At 42.9% G+C, this 19761-nt stretch overlaps 1 protein-coding gene across 1 annotated transcript in view; it reads left to right on the plus strand.

Annotated features, from left to right (window-relative positions):
• Lrrc8b (leucine rich repeat containing 8 VRAC subunit B) overlaps positions 1-19761 on the plus strand; it is a 104584-nt gene that overhangs the window by 39823 nt on the left and 45000 nt on the right. The gene's annotated exons all lie outside the window — the stretch shown is intronic.

Raw genomic sequence — 19761 nt, forward strand, 5'->3', positions numbered from 1 at the left:
CTCCATCATATCGCCTTCCCCTCTCAATCAGTCTCTCTCTTATTTTGATGTCATCATCTTTTCCTCCTATTATGATGGTCTTGTGTAGGCTGTGTCAGGCGCTGTGAGGTCATGGATATCCAGGCCATTTTGTGTCTGGAGGAGCACGTTGTAAGGAGTCCTACCCTTCCTTTGGCTCTTACCTTCTTTTTGCCACGTCTTCCGTAATGGACTCTGAGCCTTGGAAGGTGTGATAGGGATGTTTCAGTGCTGAACATTTCTCCATCACATCTTCTCAGCACTGTGTTGCTTTTTGGGTCATCCCAGTGGTCACCACCATCTGAAAAGAGAAGCTTCTCTAACTAGCAGTCAGAGTAGCATTAATATAACCCATAATCTTCCTGCTTCTGCTTCCCAAGTATGGGGATTACAGGTGTACATTACCATGCCAAGCAATAAACAGACTATCTTATTCTCTTAAGTTGTCTTCATAAAAAAAGAAGGAAGGACAAGGGGCTGGAGAGATGGCTTAGTGGTTAAGGTACATGCCTGCACAGCCTAAGGACCCAGGTTCGATTCTCCAGGTCCCACATAAGCCAGATGCACACGGTGGTGCATGCATCTGGAGTTCTTGTGCAGTGGCTAGAGGCCCTGGTGTGCCCATTCTCACCCCCCCCCCCCCGTTTCTTTTAAGTAAATCTTAAAAAAGAGAGTCAGCTAGTCAGGTGAGCACAGCACACAGAGCCGTGAACAGCTAGGGACTCTGCCTGAGACGCAGCCGAGGATGGGGACCAGTGTCCTTGGATGGCCTCTGCCTGCCGCACACCACCGCCCACGTGTGCCTGCTCCCGTGTGTGCACACACGCACACACGCGCGCGCACACACACACACACACACACACACACACACACACAGTTAAACTGCCCATCTTTAAACTCACCAATTTGGAAAACAGTTTATGAAATAAGTCACTTGCTATGGGAGATGGACTGAGCTGCATTTCATTTGAATGTACTTTATACCGGTTTTCAGGCTGTACCTACGTGACTGGCGTCTTCAGTAACCGCAAGCTAGCCCACACGCGCACTCACGCTCTCCTCTCCCTGAGCCCCAGTTAGTTTCTCCGCCTGCCCGTGGGACCCCCGCATCTTGATGGCTCGCAGGGGCTGCACGCTTAGCCCTTCACACCCCAAACCATCGTGGTCATCACCCGGCTCCACTGCTGACCCCATGGCCTAAACCACGGTGCTCATTTGACCTTGAGCCCTGGCCCGCCCGCGTTATGTCTGGCTTGACAGCCCCCACGCCGGGTGTCTGCGGAACCCTAGAATCCATTTCCATCGGCGATTCTGCGGCCACGTTGTTTCGTCGTCTTAGTATGTGTGTATGTGTGTGCGTGTCAGGACACGTGTTTTGGTGCCTGTGGATAGAAGCGCCCAGGCCCGAGGGTGACGCCCGGAGGTCTTGCTCGGTCGCTGTCCACTGTGCTTTGAGACAGGCTCTCCCACTGAATCCTGAGCTCGCTGATTTGACTAGAAATCAGAGGTTTCTAGTCACTGGTTTGACAGGAATAGCTTGCCAGTGAGCCCCAGGGATTTGCCATCTCCAGCTGCCCGGCGCTAAGGTTACAGCTTCCAGTCACATGCAGCTGTGCCTGACATCTATGTGTTGTTGGGGCTCTGAACTCAGGACCTCATGTTTGACTGGCAGACACTCCACCCACTGAGCTATCGCCTGAGCCTGGTGGTTTAATCTCTTCAATCTCAGTCCTGTTTGCTTAATCCTCCTTTCTTCCCTTTTTTTTTTTTTTAAAAATGTATTTTTTTTATTTATTTATTTAACAGAGAAAGAGGGAGAGAAAGAGAGAGCGAGTGAGCACCAGAACCTCCAGCCGCTGCAAACGAACTCCAGACGCATGTGTCCCCTTGTGCATCTGGCTATCATAGGTCCTGGGGAATCAAACCTGGGTCCTTTGGCTTTGCAGGCAAATGCCTTAACTGCTTAGCCATCCCTCCAGCCTCCTTCCCTTTTTTTTTTTTTTTTTTTAATTTACTTGCAAGAGATAGATAGATAGAGAGAGATAGAAGAGAGTCAGGGCCTTCAGCCACTGCAAACAAACTTCTTTTTTTTATTATTTAATATTTTTTAAAAATTTTTATTAACATTTTCCATGATTATAAAATATATCCCATGGTAATTCCCTCCCTCCCCACCCCCACACTTTCCCATTTGAAATTCCATTCTCCATCATATTACCTCCCCATTACAATCATTGTAATTACATATATACAATATCAACCTATTAAGTATCCTCCTCCCTTCCTTTCTCTACCCTTTATGTCTCCTTTTTAACTTACTGGCCTCTGCTACTAAGTATTTTCATTCTCACGCAGAAGCCCAATCATCTGTAGCTAGGATCCACATATGAGAGAGAACATGTGGCACTTGGCTTTCTGGGCCTGGGTTACCTGACTTAGTATAATACTTTCCAGGTCCATCCATTTTTCATAACTTCATTTTTCTTTACCACTGAATAGAACTCCATTATATAAATGTGCCACATCTTCATTATCCACTCATCTGTTGAGGGACATCTAGGCTGGTTCCATTTCCCAGGTATTATAAATTGAGCAGCAATAAACATGGTTGAGCATGTACTTCTAAGGAAATGAGATGAGTCCTTTGGATATATGCCTAGGAATGCTATAGCTGGGTCATATGGTAGATCAATGTTTAACTGTTTTAGGAACCTCCACACTGTTTTCCACAATGGCTGGACCAGATTGCATTCCCACCAGCAGTGCAGAAGGGCTCCTTTTTTTCCACATCCCCACCAACATTTATGATCATTTGTTTTCATGATGGTGGCCAATCTGACAGGAGTGAGATGGAATCTCAATGTAGTTTTAATCTGCATTTCCCTGATGACTAGTGACGTAGAACATTTTTTTCTGCAAACAAACTTCTGATGCATGTGCCACTTTGTGCATCTGACTTGACATGGGTACTAGAGAATCGAACACTGGTTGGTAGGCTTTGCAGGCAAGTGCCTTAACCGCTTGGCCATCTCTCCAGCCCAAGCCTCCGTTTTTATTCATACCCTGCACTACAGACTCCCCTGCTCTTCTCCATATGCATTTCCTCTTTCTCTGTGTCCTTATGCCGCTTCTAGAGTGGAAAACTCTCACTCTCAAAACTTAAAATGGTACACACACCACATCATGTCACTGTCCCCTCCAAGCACCTTTGCTGGCTTCAATCTGGGCCCCCACGTCTCTCTGTGACTTGGACTAAGTGGCCTTGTTTTCTCATCCTCCTCAACTTTCTCAGTGTTTCCCCTCTTGAGTCAAACCTTAAGTATGCCTAAGAAAGGTATCAAACCTTCATTATGTTAATAATTAGCCTCTCTCCAAAGTGAACCAGAATTACCAGGTGTCTCATGGGCTTATTGGATATTTGAATATTAACTAATGCTTTAGATAAAACTTTCACCAGCTCAACTTCCCTCTGCTTTCTGCCCCTCCTGTCAGCCAGTGCTGATTTTCCCTTCTAATTTGTCCTAAAACATTTTGTTTCTGACCATTCTCACCAACATTCTCCCGTTCCAGACCCTTACAGCTGTACTGCCGAGTTGCGGCTCGGGGTCCTCCCTAGCTCTCTCACTCCCCTCCCCTCCCCCAACCAGTGTATTTCTCAAACCTCTCCTGGCTAATTTTCCTGAAATATTTGCTTCATTCTTGAAAGAATCTTTTCCCGCTTCTGTTTTAGGAATCCATTCCAGAGCTGTGTGCCTGCTAGGTAAGCACTCTCCCGCTGAAATCGCATCGCCCAAAACAACTTTTTTTCTCTCTTCTAACTGGTATGCTTGTCTTAAAGTCAAGGGCATGTTTGACAGAACCACTTCTGAAAAACTACTGCCTGAAAATAATACTTCTTGTACTTCAAAGCACTATGCTAATGGGTAAAAAATTCCACCATGCCAGTTAATCCATGATTATCTATTTTTCTATTCCTTTTCTTTTCTTTTCTTTTTTTTTTTTTTTTTTTTTGGTTTCTTGAGGTAGGGTATCACTAGCTCAGGCTGACCTGGAGTTCACTATGTAGTCTCAGGGTGGCCTTGAACTCAAGGTGATCCTCCTACCTCTGCCTCCCAAGTGCTGGGATTAAAGGCATGCGCCACCACACCTGGCTATTTTTCTATTCCTTATTCATTTCCTGTGCATTTTATATTTCCCATCTTCTTGCATCAATATTTTAAAGGGAGACACAAGATGAAATATACTTTCTTATCCTGTCCCATCCACAATTTAGCAGATGCTCAATAAATTGTCCATGTCCATAAAATCAAAAACATCCTGCTCTGAAGTATGAGGTCCTAAACCAGAAGTGTGTAGGATTTGATGGAGTGAGGGAAGGAGTGACAGTGAGAAAAAGATGCCCAGAGAGCAGGCTGGAGGATTCATGGGTCACTTCTTTCTTGAGGGCTCCAGACCACAGTCGTAGTCAGGCTTTTCCACCCTTAACACAAGGGCAGTAGATGGCGTAGGGGTGACATTGTCCTTCGCTCTTGAGTGTTTACTGAATTCACTACCCACATCATCTATATTTATATGTATGACTACGCATGCACTTACATACACCAATAGATTGGATGGTCACTGCTTATTCAAGTTCCCTTTCCCCTTTTAAATTTCATTCTGAGGTTTGGGAGATGCATCAGTGGTCAAAGACACTTGCTCTCAAGCCTGCTGGCCTGTGTTTAATTCTCCAGATCCCATGTAAATCTAGGTATAAAAGGGGGCATGTGTATCTGGAGTTCATGTGCAGCAGCAGGAGGCTCTGGCTCTCTCTCTCTCTTGCAGATAAATAAAAATATTTTTTAAAATCATTGGATATGTACCACAGTGGAGCAGATTTTTCTATGGTGTGGCAGTCATATTCTTTGCTTTTTTTATGTAGTCTCTTAGGGACTAAAGTCATGGGTCATTGAGGACTGACCTTGATTTAGATTGCTAAGAAACATTCGTAAAAATGTTGTGCTCTGTGTTATACTAAACCCACTCAATCCTGCTTCTAGCTAGAGAACAAGAACAAGAAGTAATTAGTGCAAGAGAATTCATCTTCTCTTTCCAGGCCATCTCCCCACACCCAGCTTCCTAGAACAAACTATTCCTGGGACAGTAGAACCCGGGGCTTGATGGTGCCACTTAGTAATCATCCCAGAAGGAAAGGGACACATTAAATCCTTGAACAACAAGGACCGTCATCAGGCACTTACAATTCCTACTGTGCCTGGGTGACTGCGTCTCAGTTAAAAAACCAACCAACCAACCGGTGAAGTACAGTTCCTGTCTGTAGTAGAATAAAGGATATGACAGGAACAGCCAGCAAAACAATTAGGAGAAATGGGATTTATGGCCTAAGAAACACAAAACCCATTTTCCTCAAAGCAAGTCACCGACGCTTCCAGTGGGATTGTATCAGAGTCGATTGGCACAGAAGTCATAGCTTCCCCCTGCCCTCCTTGCACCAGGGTGATGGGTGAGCGCACTCACACTTAAGATTAGCCAGCCCTGCCACAGGAAGAGGCATTCACATGAAAGAAGGAATTAAAAGACATTTACATGAAGGCGTTGCCAGATAACAAAAAAGGATGACTTATGCTTTGGAAATGCCTCTTACTGTTGCACTGATGAAATCGATGTTTCCCACGGAATGGGCTTGTAAATGAAATGTGAAAAGTGCTCCAACTAATTTCCAGTGTCGCCTTTGATGGTACTGGGTTTTCCCGGCTTGTCCATTTATTTGCACTTCCTGGTGTGTCCACATAAGTCTGTTCCCGGGACATATTTAAATTCCGCGATTATGACAGAAGAATATCATTGCCAAATCAATGAGTACTTTTTAGTTTGATGTAGATTTATTTCATGCAGCATTTTTCTTCGTTCTGTAAAATTAATGCTTTTTGAAGTTAGCATTAAAAGCAAAGGATTGCATCATGCCAATTTCATACATGTATGACATCATGCTTGATTCTTAGCCCCTCCTCTAGGGCTTCCCCACCCTCATTGTTCCTGTCCCTCTGTCCTTTCCTACTGATGTAGTATTTATTTATTTATTTGTTTATTTTTTGGCTTTTTGAGGCAGGGTCTCACTCTAGCCCAGGCTGACCTGGAATTCACTGTGTAGTGTCAGGGTGGCCTTGAACTCATGGTGATCCTCCTACCTTTGCCTCCCGAGTGCTGGGATTAAAAGCATGCACCACCATGCCTGGCTTTCTGACATAGTACTTTAAAAATCAAAAATTATTTGAGAGCAACAGACAGAGAGGGAAGAAGGGGAGGGAGGGAGGGAGAGAGAGAATGGGTGCACCAGGACCTCCAGCCACTGCCAACAAACTCCAGGTGCATACGCCCCCTTGTGCATTTGGCTAACATGGATCCTGGGGAATTGAGCCTTGAACCGGGGTCCTTAGGCTTCACAAGCAAGTGCTTAACTGCTAAGCCATCTCTCCAGCCCACCATAATACTTTTTATAGAGAGAAAACTTCTAACCTCTAAACGGGCAAAGTCAGTTGTGTAAAGTCTTCTTTTAATTAGAAAATCTTATCAAAGAGTTACATAGTTCTTTTTGTCACTCTCCTTGATCCCCTTTCCCCACCCGCTACCCACAGTGAACCCTTCTTTCCAACTATCCCCTCTTCCATTTTGATGTTTTTTCTTTTCTCTTTTTTCTTTCTCCTCCACCATCCATGACAGAATGCTGATGGGCCCAATATTATGCAGGTCTTGAGCAGGTAAGAAAAGCCCCTGTGAGTTCGGCAACAAAACATCCACTTCATGTCCAAAAGACAGAATTCCCAAGCACTCCTCCCCAACCTCTGGCTTTTACATTCTTTCTGCCTTCTCTCCTGAGCCCAGGAGGGAGCTGGTAGAGTTGTGTCATTTAATGCTGAACACTCCACTGTCACTTCTTCTCAACACGTTGACATCTTTTGAATCTTCCCAGTAGCCTCCACCGTCTATAAAGAGAAGCTTCCCTAGCCAAAAGTGAGAATACTTAAAAAAAAAAAAAAAACTTTGGCAATGAAGTAAACTAAGTTACCTTGTGCTGAAATCATCTCTTCTACAGCACTGTGTGATTAGGCACCAGTTGTGAAACAAATGAAATGTGAACCCACAATTAGAATAATTATAATTTGATTTTAAACAGAGATTTGATTGCGTGATGAGTGGCTCATTTTCCCAATGCCTAAAGGTCTAGTACATGAAGTCGATGGCTTGCTTCTTGTGTGTTTAACATGACTGATGATTGGCCTTCTGTCCTTTTGTGTGTCTGTTTTATTTTATTTTAATTAATTAATTATTTATTTATTTGAGAGAGAGGGAGGGAGAGAATGGGCATGCCAGCGCATTTAGCCACTGCAAATGAACTCTAGACGTATGTGCCGCCCTGTGCATCTGGCTTGCGTGGGTCCTGGGGAATTGAACCTGGGTCCTCTGGCTTTGCAGGCAAAGGTCTTAACTACTAAGCCATCTCTCCAGCCCAATGTGTGTCTGTTTTACATGGCTATTGTGTGTTTTAACATGACATAAAATATGTGGCAGCTAACTCTGAGGTGATATCTTTGTAGTAAAATATTACATTCTATCCAAGTACTCAGGTAACTTCTAGTCTAAAATGTGCTCACCAAATTCATTTCTCTTTTGTAAAATTTCTGCTGAGAGTTTCAGAAAAAGCCTGCTTCCTCAAGATCTAATTTATTTTTCTGGTTACATCATTTTACTGGTGAATCAGGAAATTGGATGTTTAAAAAACTATTTATTTACTTATTTGCAAACAGAGAGAGAAAGACATACACAGAGAGAATGGGTGTACCAGGGCATCTAGGTGCCGCAAAGGAACTCCAGATGCATGTGTCACCTTGGGCATCTGGCTATAGATGGATACTGGGAACTTGAACCTGGGCCATTAGGCTTTGTAGGCAAGTGCCTTAACATCTGAGCCATCTCTCCAAGCCCATTGAAATAGGATTTCTTTTTTATAGCATCATGATTTTTCAGTTTGGAATATAGCATCATGATTTTTCAATTTGGAATCCTAATTTTTAAGTCCATTTGTATTTTATTTCTTAAGGTCATCAGATGTACACTCTAGTATAAAATTGGGTCTCCAGCTCTCAGTATTGAACTTCTTCCAATGAATCTTTGGTGGTTTCAAAATATAATATGATAATATGTTCTTAAAGGTATTTTTCCCATTATTACTTTGGCCCAGATCCCTTCAGAGGTATTTAGTAAATAGAATAAACTTGAAATTCCTAGCTGCTCTTGAAAATCTTCATTAATTCCAAAAGTGGTAATAAGGCCAGGCATGGTGGCACATGTCTTTAATCCAAGCACTAAGGAGGCAGAGGTAGAAGGATTGCCAAGAGTTTGAGGCCAGCCTGAGACTCCATAGTGAATTCCAGGTCAGCCTGAGCTGAGCTAGAGTGAGACCCTACTTTGAAAAACCAAAAGGAAAAAAAAACAAAACAAAACACAAAACCAATAGTAGTAATATCATCTCCCAAAACAGTGTGTCCTCTGATACCTTTTAGGCACTCACCTGGATTATTTTCTGAAAATCTGTTAGCTTGACATTTAAGACTTTATTCATATTTGACCCTAATCTACTTTCCATTTTTATTTTCATTGCATCTGTCTGAAAAGCTACAGTACACTCTTAAGTTCATGTGACTTTCAATTCACTGTTTCAATTCCATATATATATATATATATATGCCAGGCTGGAGAAATTGGTTAGTGGTTAAGGCTCTTGCCTCTGAAGCCTAAGGACCCTGGTTCAATTCTCCCGTACTCACATAAGCCGTATGCACAAGATGGCTCCTGCATCTGGAGTTTGTTTGCAGTGGTTAGAGGCCCATTCTCTCTCTCTCTTTCTCTCCCTCTCTCTCTCTCCCCTTCCTTCCCTCTCTAATAAATAATTTTAAAGTATATACCATTACTAATCCCTTCTTTTCTTTATCCCTTTACCCCTAATTGTATAAATCTTATGCACCTTTCTTGGCCTAACTCATAACCTCCCTTCAGGGACTATAATTCTTTTACTTGGTGTGTCCTGAAGACAACTGTCTAATTGATTTGCTTCATCACTCTTACATCTGTGTCCGTTTTCATCAAAGGATGAGCTGCTGGGGAGGGTCAGATGTGGGTGTGACCCCATTCCATCTCCTTCATTGCTGGGAACAATCCTCTGCACCCACAAGAAGCCTGGTCCAACATCAGATGCCGAGTGTCAGAGTGAACGCAACGTGTGGCGTTTCACTTCTCTTGGTGGCATATCTTGGACCATGACACGAGCTGGTGGCACGTTGGGCCCTCTTCATTTCGACCTCTGTCTCAACGAGCAGTGACGCAGTTGTCGCATTTCCTGAACAGATAAAACTCTCCAAAGAGAAACAGATGGTGTTGTCAAATAGAAATAGAAAAATATTTGTTGTGTGTGGGTTGTTGGGGTGGGAGCGGGGGAGCGGGCAAAAGCACACCATTAGTTTTCTTGGCGCAGTCTTTTCTGCCTTTCGAATTGGGTTGCTAAGAAATAACTATAGATTTCAGGTGCTGTTCACAAAGGGGACGCTCAGGACCCTGACAGAATTGGGCAGCCGGATTTGTCATAAAGCCATGACAAATCCCCACCCCCACTTTCAGAAGTCATGCGTCAAACTTCTGAATGGGGAATGTGACTTCTGTCTCCTGGAAAGCCATGGAAATTATAAAATTCCCAGAGAGAACTTGGTTTCTCTCCACATGATGCCTGAGAGTCCTGTTGAGCCCCAAGGCACAGAGCTGGCCTGTGCAGAAATCTTGCTTGCCACCTTCTTTGGAAAGTGGACCTTTTGCTTGGTTCCCTTAGGGTTTTTATTATTATTATTATTGTGGATTCTTTTAGAATTCTCACCTTATTCAAGTACTTCCACACATTTACAGTTGCTCCCAAATTATTCTTAGGGATGATTCTGAGCGATTTCCCTCCATGGGCTCAGTACAGTTATTAGTCTCAGCTAAAAGATTCAGGGACCTTTGCATGTCACATGGAATTTGGTAAATTGAAGGCAAGATGATGGGAAGGTAATGAGAAGTTGTGGTTTTTGTTCCAAGCAAGGAGATCTAATTTTAACTCTTTTATCTGTCCCATTAATATGCAATAGCTACCTTTGCGTGCTAAGCCCTGGGATACAATGATCGATGTAATATATACAGACCAGACCTCAGAGAGCTTATTGCTTAGTGGGAGGGGAAAAAAAAAACCAAAAAACCTTTAATGGAGTGGCTACTTATAGGTGGATAATAAGGGCTCGGAGGAAGATGTGGAGAGCTACAAGATCACGCTGTGACCAGACCTGGTCAGGGCGTCAAAGAGCAGTCCCTGAGCAAGTACCTTTGTAAGTCATTGACTCTGCATCAGTGTCTTAATTGGCTGTCTTGTTGAGGCCTTGAAGGTGAACTTGACTTTCCAAGTGACCTTGCTGGCGTTGGTTCAACTTGCAGCCGTGTGGAATCAGAATCCGCCCTCCTGGGAGCGCCCATGCTATGTGTGGTGTAAGAAGAAACACATATTTGCTCTTGGCCTCAATTTCACGCACAGAGCTTCTGATTCCCTGGGATTTCCTGACCGCGCCATCGACTGTTCATAACGAGCTCCCTCGCAATCCTGCCTGACTTTGTACTGATGAAGTTACCCGTGTCAAGTCCCACATAGCTACTGGAGGAGGGCTTGTCACCAGCGGAGTTACCCATTCCATTCTGAGGTTGAAGCTTTCCGTCCGAACTCTGGGGAGAGAAGGATAGCTGGAGATCTGTAGTTACCGGTGGCCTCCGATGAATCCTCGATGAAAATCCTTACGTGGTGAGATTCAGGGAGTTTGCAGGCTGGTGACCCTGTGCAATGCTGGGAGAGTTGCACCCTCATGGAGGCCAGCTTCTCACACAAACACATCCCAGCAATCCCGCACCTCACGCCAGGCATCTGTCCCGTTTAGCCGTTCCCGAGTTGCATCTTTTATAACAAAGCAGTACAATAACTCATGTTCTCCTGAGTTCAGGAGTCAATAATGCATCATGGAAATTGCAGAGGGGATTTGGGAATGCTCACATGTGTAGTCAAGTTGGGAAGAAGGTCAGGTAGCTCGGGGACCATTAGAAGTATGGACATCTGGGACTGAGCCCTTACACGTATAGAGGAAAGTGGTAGCTCTGAGCACTTAGCATGGAATAGGACTGCGTTGTAGGCTTGCCGGCTGATGACCGAGAAAGTGGTATCAGGAAAAAGGCATCTCAGCATCTAAATGCATACGGAACGTGTTTTCTGCCTCAGCAGAGGAGCAAATGACCACTCTGATTTTGACCACCAGCGACCCTTTGCCAAGCTGGATGTGTGAGGCACTGATTGAACATTAAGGTTGAAAGAGGACATTGTATCTGAGACATGGGTGATGTGACAGCTCTTTCAGAACTCATCAGTTTCTCTTAATGGTCTTGCCCAAGGCCTCACTGCCCACACTTTCTTATGGGGAAAATAGGAGCTGATGAAATATGCATTGTTGGCTGACTACAGTGTGACCGACAGACCATACATGGCCCATTTGCCCATCCACTGCTATGGACTTAGGTTCCTGTTTAACCATCCTCAAACGAGAAAATCGACAGTCTGTTTTTGGGCCACAGGTTTCTTCTAGACCCCAGGGCCTCGGAGCCTTTTTAGAAGTTCCTTTGGACCTTGTAGGTGGGCTTAAATGTTAGCAAGTGCCCATGACCTTGCAATACTTGGCTGTTTTGTTTCCTTGGAACCAAAGTGATATCATTTCCCAAGTTGTATTACTTCAACCTAAGATAATGTATCAAAGACACCCTCATGGGCTTTAGAGATGGCTTAGCAGTTAAGCACCTGCCTGTGAAGCCTGAGGACCCTGGTTCAAGGCTCGATTCCCCAGGACCCACGTTAGCCAGATGCACAAGGGGGCGCACGCGTCTGGAGTTTGTTTGCAGTGGCTGAAGCCCCTGTGTGCCCATTCTCTCTCTCTCTTTCTCTCTTTGCCTCTTTCTCTTTCTGTCACTCTCAAATAAGTAAATATCTGTCACTCTCAAATAAGTAAATAAAAATAAAAAAAAAAATTTAAAATGACACCCTCTCCTCAAATCACCTACCAGCAAGTGTGATTTTCTTTTGAAACTTCTCCTTTACACTTGCCACTGTGATGATTCCAGAATGTTCCCCCAGTGCGTGTTTGACTGCTAGTGTCAATGCTGAGGCCAGCTTGATTGTGTGTGTAAGCTGAGCAGACACAGGCCTGGAGCGGAGCCCATGCAGGTGGCCGTGAGGCAGGCCCGGGACTCACTCCAGTGCATGTGTGCCACACGACCAACCCGGAAAGCCAGCCACCTGTGTGGGGGAGTGGAAGAATGAAGGGAGACCCAACTTACTCAACATTGAGAGTAAAAGATAAAGCAATCAGGCTGGAGAGATGGCTTAGCCGTTAAGGCGCTTGCCTGTGAAGCCTAAGAACATATGTTCGAATCTCCAGGTCCCACATGGCCAGGTGCAAAGTGATCCAAGCACGCGACGTCGCACGTGCACACAAGGGGGCACACGCAGCTGCAGTTCATTCCCAGCAGCAGAAATGCCCTGGTGTACCCATTTCTCTCTACCTTTTTTTCTCTCTCTCTCTCAAAAATTAAAAAAAAATTTAAAGATATAGAAATCTATAAATAAATATTGCTTCTTTGAGGCTGAGGAGATGGCTCAGTAGTTTAAAGGTGTTTGCTCGCAAAGCCTGCCTGCCTGGGTTCAATTCCCCATCAACCCACATAAAGTTAGATAGGCATTCATTTGCAGTAACAGGAAACTCTGGTGTACACACACACACACACACACAGACACACACACAGACACACACACACACACACACACACACACACCCTTCTCCCTGCACTGTGACCCCTCACCCACAGTAGAGGGTCCTGATGCCGTCCAGTAGATTAGTGTCCTTTTAATTCTTTTTAACTTTTAGATTGATGTCTCCTTTTTAATGTGTAATTTTATTATTGATAACTTCTATACTTAAAAACAACTATGACAATTGCCTCCCTTTCCCACTTTCTCCTTCACAACTCCATGCTCCATCATATCCCCTCTCTCTCTCCATTAGCCTCTTTTATTTTGATGTTGTCTTTTTCTCCTATTTTGAGGGTCTTGTGAAGGTAGTGCTGGACACTGTGAGCTCGTGGATATCGAGGCCAATTTCTGACTGGACAGTTGCATTGTAAGGAGTGGTACCCTTCTGTTGGCTCTTACATTCTTTCTGCCACCTCCTCCGCAGTGGACCCTGAGCCTTGCAGGGTGTGAGATGTTTCAGTGCTGGACACTTCTCCGTCCCTTCTTCTCAGCACTGTGTTGCCTTTTGGGTCATCCCAGTGGTCATCGCCATCTAAAAAGAGAAGCTTCTCTAACCAAAAGTGAGAGTAGCATTAACATATGAATATGAACATTATGTGTAGTGCTTTCATGGCAGTTTGGTGAGTGTAATATATGCACTTACCCAGATAAGAGCAGAGCAGGCTTTATACCCCTAAGGCTCATGACCTCCCCCACCATAGGCTTTTGATTAGGTTTTCAGTACCAGGCATGTCTTCCCTTCCATAGAGTGGGCCTCCAGTCCAATTAGAGAGCAGTTGTTTCCCTCAAAGCAGACATGCCTCTATTGCACCTGTCATTTGGCCTGGCTGGCCAAACTTGAGGCTTCCAGTGGCCACTGTTTGTAACACTGATGACTTTTGTCTCCCATAGGGCGGTACGCATTGCAGTTTTTTCCAGTTTTCAGATGGCTGGTCTACAGGGAGGTTTCCAGCTCAGCCCCAGCTTGATTTCTCAGTGGCGTTGCAGCCCAGGCATGTGGAGCCTTCAGCAATAGGGTCTTATCATCTCTTGCTGGTGGGAAACCAAGAGCTCTGGCAATAGCCTGTAATGTTTTGGAAGCAACAGGGACCTCTCTGGCCAACAACTCAGTGAAATGTATCCCATCCCTGACAATGAAAATTTCTAGTAACATTATATGGCTTCTGGATGTGCCATTATCTAAAAAAGTATACTTTCAGGAGTATGTCTCATTCATTATATCTTGAATTTTTTTTGGCCCTTCCCCAACCCTTCTTTTACTCAGTCTCTCCCCCTGGCCTCATTTAGGCCTTTCCTCTCCCTGTAATCTGTTCTACTTACATATATATGATAACGTCCCCTAAGTCCTTCTTTCTCCTCCCTCCCTTATAACCTTTTTCTAGCTTACTTGCCTCTGCTACTGATTGTTGGTTCCAGCTCAAACACAAGCCTACACATTTATAGCTAGGATCCACATATGAGAGAGAACATGCGATGTTTGACTTCTTAGGCCTGGGTTACTTTACTTAGTATAATGCTTTCCAGGTCTATCCATTTTCCTGCAAACTTTATTTATTTATTTATTTATTTATTTATTTATTTATTTATTTATTTTATTTATTTATTTATTTGAGAGCGACAGACACAGAGAGAAAGACAGATAGAGGGAGAGGGAGAGAATGGGCGCGCCAGGGCTTCCAGCCACTGCAAACGAACTCCAGACGCGTGCGCCCCCTTGTGCATCTGGCTAACGTGGGACCTGGGGAACCGAGCCTCGAACCGGGGTCCTTAGGCTTCACAGGCAAGCGCTTAACCGCTAAGCCATCTCTCCAGCCCGTTTTTCTGCAAACTTTATAACTTCATTTTTCTTCACCGCTAAATGGAACTCCATTGTGTAAATGTACCACACCTTTATTATCCTTTCATCAGTTGAGTGACATCTAAGCTCTATAATGTTACTAGAAATTTTCATTGTCAGGGATGGGATACCTTCCACTGAGTTGTTGGCCAGAGAGGTCCCTGTTGCTTCCAAAACATTGTGGGCTATTGCCAGAGCTCTTGGTTTACCACCAGAAACATTTCCTAGCTATTTTGAACAGAGCAGCAATAAACATGGCTGTGCAAGTCTCTCTTAGGTACTGAGAGGAGTCATTAGAATATATGCCTAGGAGTGCTCTAGCTGGATCATATGGTAAATCTATTTTTAGCTATCAAGAACCTCCACACCAATTTCCACAATAACTGTACCAGAGTACATTTCCAGCAACAGTGTAGACGGGTCCCCATTTTTCTGCATCCTTGCCAACATTTACTGTCATTTGTTTTCTCGATGATAGCCATTTTGACAGGAGTGAGATAGAATCTCAAAGTAGTTTTAATTTGCATTTCCCTGATGGCTAAGGATGTAGAACACTTTTTAGATTATGCCATCTGTAGTTCTTCTTTTAAGAACTCTATTTAGTTCTATAGCCCATTTTTTAATTGTTTTGTGTTTTAATTTCTTTGTATATTCTGGATATTAATCCTCTGTCAGATGTATAGCTGGCAAAGATTTTCTCCCATTCTGAAGGTTGTCTCTTTGCTCTATTCACAGTATCCTTTGCTGTTCAAAAGCTTTGTCATTTCATGAGATCCCAGTGATTGATTGGTGGTTTTATTTCCTGAGCAATTGGGATTATATTCAGAAAATCATTGCCTATGCCAATATGTTGAAGGGTGTCCCCTACTTTTTCCTCTAGCAATTTCAGAGTTTCAGGTCTGATACTAAGGTTCCTAATCCATCTGGACTTGATTCTTGTGCATGGAGAAAGACAGGGGTCAATTTTTGTCCATCTACATATAGATATCCAGTTTACCCAGAACCGCTTATTGAAGCTGTCTTTTCTCCAATGAATATTTTTGGCATTTTTGCCAAAAACAAGATGGCTGTAGCTGCCTGGCTTAATGTCTGGGTCCTCTACTCTGTTCCATTGCTACATGTCTGTCTTTGAATCAGTACCATGTTGTTTTTGTTATATGGATTTGTAACATAGCTTAAAATCAGGTACGGTGATGCCACCAGCCTTATTTTTATTGCTCAAAATTGTTTTGGCTATTGAAGGTTTTTTGTGTTTCCAAATTAATTTTAGGATTGTTTTTTCTATTTCCATGAAGAATGCCATTGGAATTTTAATGGGGATATCATTAAATATTTCGACTGCTTTTGTTAAGATTGACATTTTCACAATATTGATTCTTCCAATCCAAAAACATGGGATGTCTTTCCATTTCCTAGTGTCTTCTGCAATTTCTTCTCACTTGAGTGTTTTAAAGTTCTCACTGTAGAGATCCTTTACTTCCTTGGTTAGGTTTATTCCAAGGTACTTTATTTTTTTGAGGCAATTGTGAATGGGAAAGATTCTCTGATTTCATCCTCCACGTTTGTTGTTAGTATATAAGAAAGCTACTGATTTCTGTGTGTTTATTTTGTATCCTGCTACGTCGCTAAAAGAGTCTGTCAGTACTAACAGTTTGCTGGTAGAGTCTTTAGGGTCCTTTATGTATAGAATCATATCATCTGCAAATAATGATAATTTGATCTCTTCCTTTCCAATTTGTATCCCTTTTTCTGAGTCTCTGTTGCCTTAGTACCATGGCTAAGACTTCCAGTGCTATATTAAATAAAAGTGGGGACAGTGGACACCCTTGTCTTGTTCCTGAATTTAAAAAAATTTAAAGCTTTAAGTTTTAAAAAATTTTAAATTTTTTAAAAATTAAAAATTTAAAAATTTTTTAGAATTAAAATTTAAAGCCTTCAAGTTTTTCTCCATTTAGTATTATGTTGGCTATAGGTTTGTCTTAAGTAGCTTTCATTATGTTGAGATATGTAGCTTCTATGCCCAGTCTCTGTAGGACTTTTACCATGAAGGGATGCTAGATTTTGTCAAATGATTTTTCTGCATCTAGTGATATGATCATGTGGTCTTTATCCTGTCCTTCAGTCCATTTATATAGTGTATTACATTTATTGATTTGCATATGTCAAAACATCCCTGCATCTCTGAGATAAAGCCTACTTGGACGGGTGAATAATTTTCCCTCTATATTCTTATATTCTGCTTGCCAATATTTTGTTGAGAATTTTTGCATCTATGTTCATGAGGGAGATTAGTCAGTAATTTTCTTTTTTTTTTCTGTCTATTTCTGGTTTTGGTAGCAGGGTGATGCTGGCTTTGTAGAAGGAGTTCAGTAAAATTCCTTCCTTTTCTATTTTATGGAAAAATTTGAGAAGTAGTGGTGTTAGTTCTTCCATGAAGGTCTGGTAAAATTCACCAGTGAACCCATCGGGGCCTGGACTTTTAGTTGGGAGACTTTTTATAACTGCTTGGATCTCCGTGCTTGTTATAGGTCTATTTAAATAATTTATCACATCTTGATTTAATTTTGGTAGGGCATATGAATCAAGAAAATCATCCATTTCTTTCAGATTTTCAAACTTAGAAGCATATATATTCTTTTTTTTTTTTTTTTTTTTGGTTTTTTGAGGTAGGGTCTCACTCTGGTCCAGGCTGACCTGGAATTAACTCTGTAGTCTCACGGTGGCCTTGAACTCATGGCAATCCTCCTACCTCTGCCTCCCGAGTGCTGGGATTAAAGGCGTGCTCACCACGCCTGGCCAGATGCATATATATTCTTAAAATACGTCCTTATGATTTTCTGAATTTCTTTGGTATCTGTTGTAATTATGCCTTTTTCACCTCTAATTTTATTATTTTTTGCCTCTTCTCTCTTTCTTCTGGTCAGGTTTGCTAAAGGTTTATCAATCTTGTTTATCCTTTCAAAGAACCAACTCTTTGTTTCATCAATTTTTTGGATTGTTTTTACAGTTTCTATTTCATTAGTTTCTGCCGTAATCTTTATTATTTTTTCCTGCCTACTGATTTTTGGTTTGCCTTGTTCTTCTTTTTCCAAGGCCTTAAGGTGAACCATTAAATTGTCTACTTGCTAAGTCTCTTAATTTCTTAATATAGGCACTGAGAGCTATAAATTTCTCTCTTAGGACTGCCTGAATTATGTCCCAAAGGTTTTGGTGTGTTGTGTTCTCATCATCGTTTGAGTTATGAATGTACTGATTTCCTCAATGACTCATTCATCACTCAATAGTGTACTGTTTAGTCTCCATGAATTTCTGTAGTCTTTCTTGTTGCTGATTGGTAGTTTAATCCCATTGTGGTCACATAGAATACAAGGGATTATTTCAATTTTCCTGTATTTGTTAAGATTTGCTTTGTGTCCTAATGTATGGTCTATTTGGGGGAATGTTCCATGTGCTGCTAAGAAAAATATATATTCTGCAGCATTTGGATGGAGTAGATATCTGTTAGGTACATTTGTTCCAAGACATCATTTAATCCAGATGTCTCTATTTTTTTCCCGGGATGACCTGCCAATTGACGAGAGTAGGGCTGTTGACGTCACCCACTACAGTTGTGTTTTGCATCCTGAGTTGATTTGATGCTCGGGTTTCCTAATTATCTGTGGTGCTCTTAGACTTGGAAATCCAACTTTATGTACCTTCAGAGTGGGAGTTTAAGGTGCCAAGTGTAGCTCTTGTCCCCTCCAACTACAGCAGTCATCCTTGGTGTTGAGTTTGCCTGCTATGAAGTACTCTGGTGGGCTGGGTGGTGCAGTTTACTGTATCTGGTCACGTAGACCCTTGAGCTACACGTGGCCTACGTGGGCTTTGGGGCTCCATGTGGTGTACTCCTCCCCACTTTATCTCCCCCTTCAGCCTTCCCCTTTCTGCACTCCTTTGTAAAATCTGAATAAAATGTGGTATTTTAAAAATCTTTCTTTTTTTTTAATCTGGAATTGCCAATTCTTTGGTTAGTTTGCAGATATAAACTCAGGGCTTGCGGTTCCAAAAAGCACCCCAGGACCCCAATTTGCCCATTACATTCACTTGGGTTCTTCATCTTGTCATTGAAGTTGTCAGCCAGTGTTTTTCTGTAGGCTGTGTAAGCAGCTTGCATTCTTGCTTTGGCTATCTGTCATGTCAATCTTAATCACTTAATAGGCAGGCGGATGGAAAAGCAGCTCTTGGTGGTTCTGCCCTGCTTCAAGGAATGCCGGGGAGGAGGGAGGGAGGAGGGAGGGAACATAATGGCCGCATTTGTAAATCATCTCCTGTGTTCCAAAAAGGATGGGTTGTTGATTTGAGGAAAGAAAAAGCAAAGGAGATGTCCCATTCTATATAAAAACTCCTGTTTTTATATAGCACTGGGGCGAGGCCATGTAGCAGATGGCTCTTAGAGCTGGTGGGGAGACTGGGTTTGCTGATGACCTTGAGCAAGTTTCTCAGATTCTCCTCTTTCTCGCCACTAGAGACGAGTGTGTCAGGCAAACCTTTCCTGCTCTCCAGTCAATGGCCTCTTGCCCCTTGCCCTCTCCCATCAGCCCCTTTCCACACAACCAGTGGTCACAGAGATTCTGCCGTGCCTTCGTTCCTGTTCTTTGCAACCAGCTGTTCCATGCACTTAGAGGCAGGAAAGATGCCGCACCAGCTGTTAGTGATGGAATTTAGCAGTGCTGGAAGTGGTGGAATATCAGTGCTTCCTGAGTGTCAAATTAGTAGCTAGCTAATCTCTGCGAGCAAGTCAGGCCCGACTGTGTTTCATGGTCATCTAATAATTGGTAATTATCAAACCTTTATATTTCATGGTCAGAAATTTGCCCAAGTTAAACACTAAACTAATTTGCACATAAGATTTGTTTTGTTTTGTTTTTTTGAGGTAGGGTCTCACTCTAGCCCAGGCTGACCTGGAACTCACGATGTAGTCTCAGGGTGGCCTCAAACTCACAGCAATCCT

The sequence above is a fragment of the Jaculus jaculus genome, chromosome 19 (genome assembly GCF_020740685.1).
Source record: "Jaculus jaculus isolate mJacJac1 chromosome 19, mJacJac1.mat.Y.cur, whole genome shotgun sequence".
In the NCBI taxonomy this organism is placed as follows: Eukaryota; Metazoa; Chordata; class Mammalia; order Rodentia; family Dipodidae; genus Jaculus; species Jaculus jaculus.